This window comes from Acinonyx jubatus, chromosome D1, assembly GCF_027475565.1.
Source record: "Acinonyx jubatus isolate Ajub_Pintada_27869175 chromosome D1, VMU_Ajub_asm_v1.0, whole genome shotgun sequence".
Taxonomy (NCBI): domain Eukaryota; kingdom Metazoa; phylum Chordata; class Mammalia; order Carnivora; family Felidae; genus Acinonyx; species Acinonyx jubatus.
The window spans coordinates 90,800,973-90,808,734 of NC_069390.1; the positions used below are offsets into that span (position 1 = coordinate 90,800,973).

At 47.8% G+C, this 7,762-nt stretch overlaps 1 long non-coding RNA gene across 1 annotated transcript; it reads left to right on the top strand.

Moving 5' to 3' along the window:
- Positions 1 to 367: 367 nt before the first annotated feature.
- On the top strand, positions 368 to 7,392 carry LOC128311905 (uncharacterized). Its single transcript, XR_008290583.1, has 3 exons — positions 368 to 1,434; positions 5,677 to 5,820; positions 6,137 to 7,392. It is a non-coding gene; the product is annotated as an uncharacterized LOC128311905 (long non-coding RNA).
- The last annotated feature ends 370 nt before the right edge of the window (positions 7,393 to 7,762 follow it).

The following is a 7,762-nucleotide window of genomic DNA, read 5'->3' on the forward strand; positions in this document are numbered from 1 at the left end:
GCCACTAATCCAGGATGAACATGTAGTTGATAGTAACAGAAACCTTCATGCCTGGTTATAGGTGAAAGAACTCTTAGGCAGTTCTTCTATCTCCCAATCAAGATTGGGGGGGAAGAGTGATGTCATTGAATGAGAAAGCAAAGGCACTGCTAGAAAGAAAAGGTGAAAAAAGGAGAGGCAGAGAGATTGCCAGAGGCAGCAAAGGCATAGCATAACGAGACCCTGGGGAGGCGGGGGCAAGGCGGGGGTGGCAAGCAGTAGAAATCTTGATGGCAAGCTATGGGCAGTAACAGGGAACTTCCTGATTAGGGAGTGACGCCCTTCTCTTCCCTCCCTCTGCGGCTGAAGCTATTACTCTCTTGCTGAGGTCCTGGATCCCTTCACTAACTGTAGTATGAGTGAGGGAGTTTATGACTTCCCATCTGATAGATGGCGATGTGTGAGTTCGCATGATCAGGGGTCTTTAGGAAATAACTGAGTAATTGATAAAGTTCCTGTTCACAGTGTGTAAAAGCTTGGGAAATTTTTCCTTAGCTAGACGTGTGTGGAAAAGAGGTTGTCTCCCCCAAATCCTGACACACACTGTAGGCTATCTCCTTCCCTCTCCCCTCAGATACCTCCTTTTCCCGTCCCTGGGAACCAAGAAAAGATAACCTATTCCCAGAAGTTTGGAACATGTAGAAGGGCCTCTGTAGGCACCAACAAAGCTCCAAGAGTTGGTGGCTGTACAGATGAAGAAGAGACACAAAGAGAACCTCTATAGACATTTAACTTGAGCTTCTTGGGATTTCTATGCATTCTCTGGATGTTTCCCCAGACTGTGGCCATCAAGAGTTGCAGAGTGGGGCCCATCTTGCACAGGCTCAATATCAGAACTCAGTGAATATCAGTGCTGCTTGCCCATCAAGGAAAATCAGTATGCCCTGAACCTGAGTCTCCACCTTCAAAGTCTATTCTGGAAGAAACAGTTCTTGTGCCCACTTCAACACACAAGTCTAATCTAAGCCTTTGTGGTAGTTAACCTTCATCAGGACATTCCTGCAGCGACCCTCATGGCCAGGTTCTTCCTCATCCCATGCCAGAGGGGCACCTGCAGGCTCTAGCCTGCTGTTCTCTATGGACAGATGACCATCTTGAGACTGGCTCCTGCTGGCTGAAGGCTCTGACATTTACTCTGGCTAAGAGGTCTGGGCTACTATGGAAAGTAACACAAAGTGTTCCATGTTCTTAGTTCTCATCTCAGCCCTATCACAGGGCTTTCTATTCTGGCAGCCCTGGTGAGCACCCACTTGGCTCACTTTTAGTCTGGGAGCATAGAGAATACGGATCCGACATGTCATGTTTGGGGTGACAATCTCCATTCTTCCCGATGCACTTTCAGAGAAAATTTAAATGGCCTTAACGTGGGTGTTCTCACTCTCCTGGGCTCCACAGGTGGGTTTTCCTGGGTAGGCAAGAACACGTGCAAGTTACAGCTACAGGGCAGTATAACTTCCAGTCCCTCTTCTCCAGCTTGACTTGTCAATGTCCCAGCAGCCTGTACAGGGAAGCATATTTACTGTGCACGTACTGTGACAAAAGTCCTGGAAGTTGGTCGAAAACTGCTGTTAGGGGAGGCTTGCAGCAGCCTTCCATCCCGTACTCATCACTCCAAAACGGGGTGGGCAACTACTGGAACAGGGGGCTGTTAGGCAGTGGGCTGGGGCAATGGAACAGGACTTCAGGGCAAAGCCTCACTGCCTTAGAGACTGAGATCCTGCTGACTCAGTGTAAGAAAAACGTCGGGAAATAGGGGCTTTTGAGGAGGAGTCCTCTTGAAGAAGTCCATTGTCACTCCTGGCCTCCCCACAATCCATCCGCTGTCAAGTCGGTTAGATGAGTTAAGCTCCAAAGCAGGGCAGGTGGTAGGAGCCGAATCGATGGGAAGTGGTGACCCAGAATCCATGTCTGACACTGAATTCCCGTTTCTTGCTCTGTTAGCACCAACCAGACCTGATCCCTGACCTGACAGCTGAGAGCACCCAGATCAGGATCTCCCTCTGTCTTCACACTGCAGTGAAACTGCAATTCAGTCCTGTTTCTTAGGCATAAAATAAAGACATGGGGCTCTATTGCTTCCATGCCCAACTCCTCCATTTGACCCACTGGGGAAAACGGTACCTTCAAGGCTGCCCACAGCGAGAAAGTCTGAAGGACAGTGAAAGGAGGGAAGCGGGGCTGCTTTGGGTTGAGTATGGGGGGGCGGCAAGGGTTTCTGGAGTGAGACCCAGGCATGCAGGGCAGTGATGTGGGGTGGGTCCAGCTACTAGAGGGAGTGCGGTTCTGAGGCAGGGCTGGGTGAAGGGCCAGCCAGGAGAACGAGTCAGCCAGACCCCATGTCCCCTGCTGGCCCGGCAGTGAGGCAGGTTTGCACTGCCTGCAAGGGAAATGGTCATGGAGGAGAAACGTGCCTGGACCTCCGTCACACATGTCCTTTTTTCTGGGTGTGTGGGGCTCAGATGGAGTCCTGTAATAAAGCAAGGCTCCCTCTTGTCGTGGACTCACCTGGGACCAGATGATCCCACCCTCAGGTGTGTTCCCTGCTGAGCAGGGCCAGGGAAAGTGCTTGTCTGAGGTTGGCAGAAATGGTTGAAGGGGATATTGCTCTATGCAGGGAACTTTCTCTGTGTGAGTGGGGGTGGTGTTCTGCTTTTATTTTCTTTTTCCCTGTATCCTTTGCCCCTTCGCTGCCCTCCTGCAGGGACAAAGTGAGCCCAACCACGGGCTGACTACAAAGGAGCCAAATGTGGCCTCAAGTCCATTACCTTCTCCTCTGTCTGCAGAGATAGGACGTGGGTACAGGTTGAGCCTCTGGGCAGGGCGGGAGCAGCAAGGAGCAGGACAGCGAGTCCTTCAACCACCCATGTAGGAAGGGGCAGCAGGCTGGAAAGGCTTTGAATAGGAGCCAGGGGTGGAGGGGAGAAGGTGCAGACCCTCAGCCCCAGGAGAGGCCCCAGGGGAGGGCTGGGAACCTAGTTCTGGGGGCTCAGATATGGAGGCGGGGAGGAAAGAATGCCTGGACAGCACATCCTCTCTCTCTGTGGGAGGGAGAGGTGGCCACGGGTGTCCAAGGTCTGTCGGAGGCACACACTAAGATCCTGAGGACAGAAGTGTTGAAAGGCTAAGCAGCTAGCCAAAGCTTCTGGCTGAGTCTGGAAGGCAACTCAGGTGTTAGCCCGTTTAAAGGGATTTACCAGGGCACCGGCTCCTGAATCTCCCACCATTTCTGGGCCTCACATTCAACAGGGAAGACAGGTACACTGATAAAGTCACAATTTTCACAATAAGGAACCAGAATCTCACACGTATCGTGTACAACCCTTCTCGGATTGTAAAGGAAAGAAACAGCATGATGTAGTGGAAGGATATGGCTCACCGGGTCCAACCTTGTTCCCTGGGGAATAATACTTCATCTCTAAGTGTACTTGGGCTTCAAGCACACTTGAAGATGAGGTCAATTATTTCTAAGCTATGTGGTTGTTCAGAGAAGTCAAAGAAATCAAGAATGTTTGCCACCAAGTAGGGTCTTACTGACCATTATCATATGTGAATTTATTAAGTCCTAATAACTACAGCTGACATACCTCTGACAGCCCTTGATTTCACCTGTGAGGTCCCAGATCCCAGAGAAATGAGTAAGTTGTTTAAGGTCACGTAGCAGGTAGGTAGCACCCTTGGGCCTCCATCCCAGATGTACAGGGAGTACCCTCCTGGCAAAGATTATGTGAGGGATCGTACTTGGGAATAGCATGTGTCTGGCTCTGGGAATAAGTCCACTCAGATAAGTGGGCCCCACACTCACTCTGTCCCCAAGACAGGGGAATCTGCCGTTGCCATCGCCTGTCTTCTCTGTGGTGACCACCAACCACAGGTCATCCCGCAACTTGGTACTAGGGGCTTTTCACCGTTCCCTCGTGTCTCGGGTTAACCACACCAACGATGCATTCACTTTTTCATCAGATAGTCTTGCCTATCTGATAATTGCAAGGCATCCCAGTGCTGAGGAGAAAGCAGCAAACACAACACAGGGAAATCTTGCATTCAGGGCGCTTTCGTTCTTGAGAAGGGAAAGAGACAAGAAAACATAAATAAGGAAAGTCTTAGAATGACAAAGCGGCTGAGCATGCCGGAGAAAACGGGAAAGGGACGTGGCAAGCGTGGTAAGGGAGTTTTGCACGTATGTACAAATATTTCCTACTTACATGTGTGTATATTGGAAAGCCTCGGTGATAAAGTGACACTTAGTAGACGAAGGAGGGAGGCACAAGTGTGTGGCACCATCTGGAGGAAGTGAGGCAAAGGCAGGGGATTGATGGGAAAGCTCATTTCCAGCCCTTCCTGCTCCCTTCCCCCCTCTGTCCCCTTTCTAGTGACTAATCCAAATATGTCTTCCTCTCTCCCCATAATCCCCAGTGTACGTCTCCCCACTGGAATCATTTCCGGTCTTTGTCTCCCTTGAACAAATTAGTGAATAAAGCTGAAAGGAAACTATCATCTTCACCTCTGCATCCCCCTTTCTTGTGCTGCCCCATCCATCTCTCAGAGTGGTGTTAATGCTGGGCGGTCAGACCACATCTGGAGTATCCTGGTGGCAGTGACGACTCACTTTGGGAGGGATGGAGTACCGCCGGAGGTCATGCTGAGGCCAGTGTCTGGATGGTTCTGGTACCTGAAAGGGACTGAGCCACTCCCTCGCAAGGCTCAGGGTCCCACAGATTTGCTACATGTGAAAGGCTGTCCTGGAACGTGGGCTTAGACATGCTCCCTGTAGGCCAACAAATAGAACGACAAGCGAAGCGAAGAGGTACTAGGGAGAGAGATTCTACACGAACGTTAATTAGTTCCTTATGCTAGATCTAATAAAATGGAATGAGCTGTCTGGGTGGGCTGAGTTCCAAGTATCTGGACAAATGCAAATGCAGACAGGATGTACCGTCTCCTGGGAACGTGGTAGAGAGGATTCAGGTGGCTCGATCTGAAATTTATGATTCTGGGATCTAGTGCGATGCCTGACGGCAGGTGACGGGAATAAATAAAACTGAACCTCCCACTGGGAATGTCTCAGAAATGGGTCTCAGGCTGTTGCTGTTGCTTCTGCTGGGCATTTTCACAGTGGTCTTCATGGATGAAGGTAAAACCTGTGAGGGAGGCAGTGATGGGTGGTGAGAGGCTATATGGGGAGGAAATGGAGGTGGTTTCTAAAGTTGGCTTTTGGGGATACTGTAAAATGGCTCAAGGAGAATTTTATTCTTCTTTTCACAGATATCCATGGCCCCAAATCAAAATGTATGGTGTAGTTGGTTTGCAGTTTTTGGATATATGATGCCACAGGGAGAGAGGACATTCCTGATTTTTTCACACATTGTATCTCTCTGACTCTTTTCCAGTCTTTTCACTCACTGCCCTGGAATCTTTTTTCTGCCCCCAGCCTTGGGTGAAGGCGGGAGGGGGTTTGAATATATAGGGTTATAGCTGTCGCTATAAGGGAGTAAGGACCCCTGGCAGAAGTTGGGGAGGGTGTCAACTTCCTTCCTGTGAGGACTGCCCCTTGCCAGTGTAAATGTTGACAATGGGGCAGGTTTCTGAAGAATTGCCTTCCCTAGAGCTCTGCTTTAAATCTTTCCCCTTTTTCTTCAGGGCTTCGATTTTGCCATGATTGTGATTTCTATGATGGATTCAAATGCCGTGGTCCCAAGAAACGTTGCTGGAAGTTTAACTTATCCCTCAAATCCAATAAGAGTTGCACCACAGATCACTATTACTACAATGATCCAATTACAGGTAAGTGAGAGGTAGAGAGAGACACAAGACTTTACCAGTGGTGCCCACCTTCCTTGAGGTCAAGGTGTGGAGGGAACAGGGCCCATGGAGAGGCTGGGAAAATGGAATTCTCCATTCTCCGACCTCGGGTGGAGCCTGTGTGGGAGGCAGATGTCTTTTGCCCGGTCCTGTCTAGAGAGACCGAGATGAGATGCAGGCACAGTTTGAGGGCTCATCCCTGGCTACAGAAAACCAATGAGATTCTTGACAGCCATCATTGCCAGGGAGACGGTGTGATTAAGTAAGGCGATTACCTTTACTTTTCTTCTCTCTTTAGGGAGATATCTGTACCGATATACAAAACTGTCTTGTAATCCTTGTGAAGAGGGAATGTTCCAAGTATACCATGACTTACTGAGAGAAACATTTTGCTGCACTGATAAACATATGTGTAATACTGGACATGATATTTTGGAAAAGTCAGAGCTTTTTGGAGAAGATAAAGAACACACTATCCATGATGATGTCCTACCATAACCTTAAACTATCCTCCCAGTAATTTTTGCCCTTCCCCTACACAATGGCAACATCATCTCACATTATCTCAAACCCAGACCCTACTCTCTACTCTTTTCCAGCAGATCTACCCATGGAAGCTCTGTATGTCCTGTGTCAGTGTTTCTCCATTAAGAGGAAAATAAGAACACCCATGTCTGCCTTCTGGTTGGATTCCTGTCTTTACCTCCTGATGGCGTCTGGCAATCTGTAACTATCCTTAAGTTCTGATGCTAAGCCTGGGGTCAAATCTTTGGCAAAGGGAGCAAAGTATTTTTCTGGTAGAGCTTCTGAGCAAAGATCAAGAGAAAGCAGGCTGGAGAGAAATAGGGACACGAAATTGCAAGAGATTTTAGGAGAAATCTTTGGGTTTGTTGGAGGGCAGGAAAGGCTTGTGTTAAGTAGGGGCTTGAGAAAGTAAATGTGAAGATAGAAAACTCTGCCATGAACTAGACAAACAGTCTTTGTGCCTCTGCCACCATTTGGGGGAAACTGTACCAACCACGGCTCCTCCTGACCACACAGACCAAAGTTACCATGTTTCTAATGACCTTCTCTTGCTTTCATGGCCAAAGCCAAGGACATCAGGGTAAACACTTGGCCTGGTATTGGCCAGCTACTCTGTTTCCTGGCATGTGAGGAGTCCCTTCCCACCCAGTTCTGAAAAATATTTAAATATCTCCTTGCATTCAATGAATTCATTGGTAAAAAGCTGAGTGCTTTTCATCTATTGACACATCCCTGCAACAAATTATGTCAAGGGAAGATAAGAGTTTCAGACTTCACTGTGGTGTCCTAACAAAAATAATAAGCTGTGAAATGACAAAAATGACTCCCTAAAGTATTATTCACTCACTTTGGTTGAACTTTTCTTTTACTATGCTTGCATTCCTATGTTGGAATCTACAGACACTATTACATTTCATATTTGGCTGTACAGTTATGTGTACATATATAATATTATCCCAGTTTTAGTAGTATCCCTCCTGATCCAGGCTTATAATTGCTTACTGCTTTCTACCACATTGTATTTGCATAAACATAATAAAATATTTTAACACACAAATTAATTTTGAAAAGTTTGCAATATATGTATGCTTGGATTTCCTCCAAATTGTATCATGTTAGCAGGAGTGTTATGCTTTAGTATCATGAGAAGCAGAAAATATGCTAGATTCTTCCATTCAGGATTAGTCTATATGGAGAGAACGGAGGTGCTGGCAGTAGGCTCCAACGATGAAGTGCTTTACCAGGGGAATTACTGTGATGTGTAATTAGCGCCCAGAATAGTCCCAAGCAAGTCAAAATTGGAAACTTCAAATTAGAGGAGAGAAACAATGTAGTGTGAAGAAGTTAGCCAGTGGCGGGAAGAGTAGCAGATAGATACTGAGTGATACTGACAGCTGGA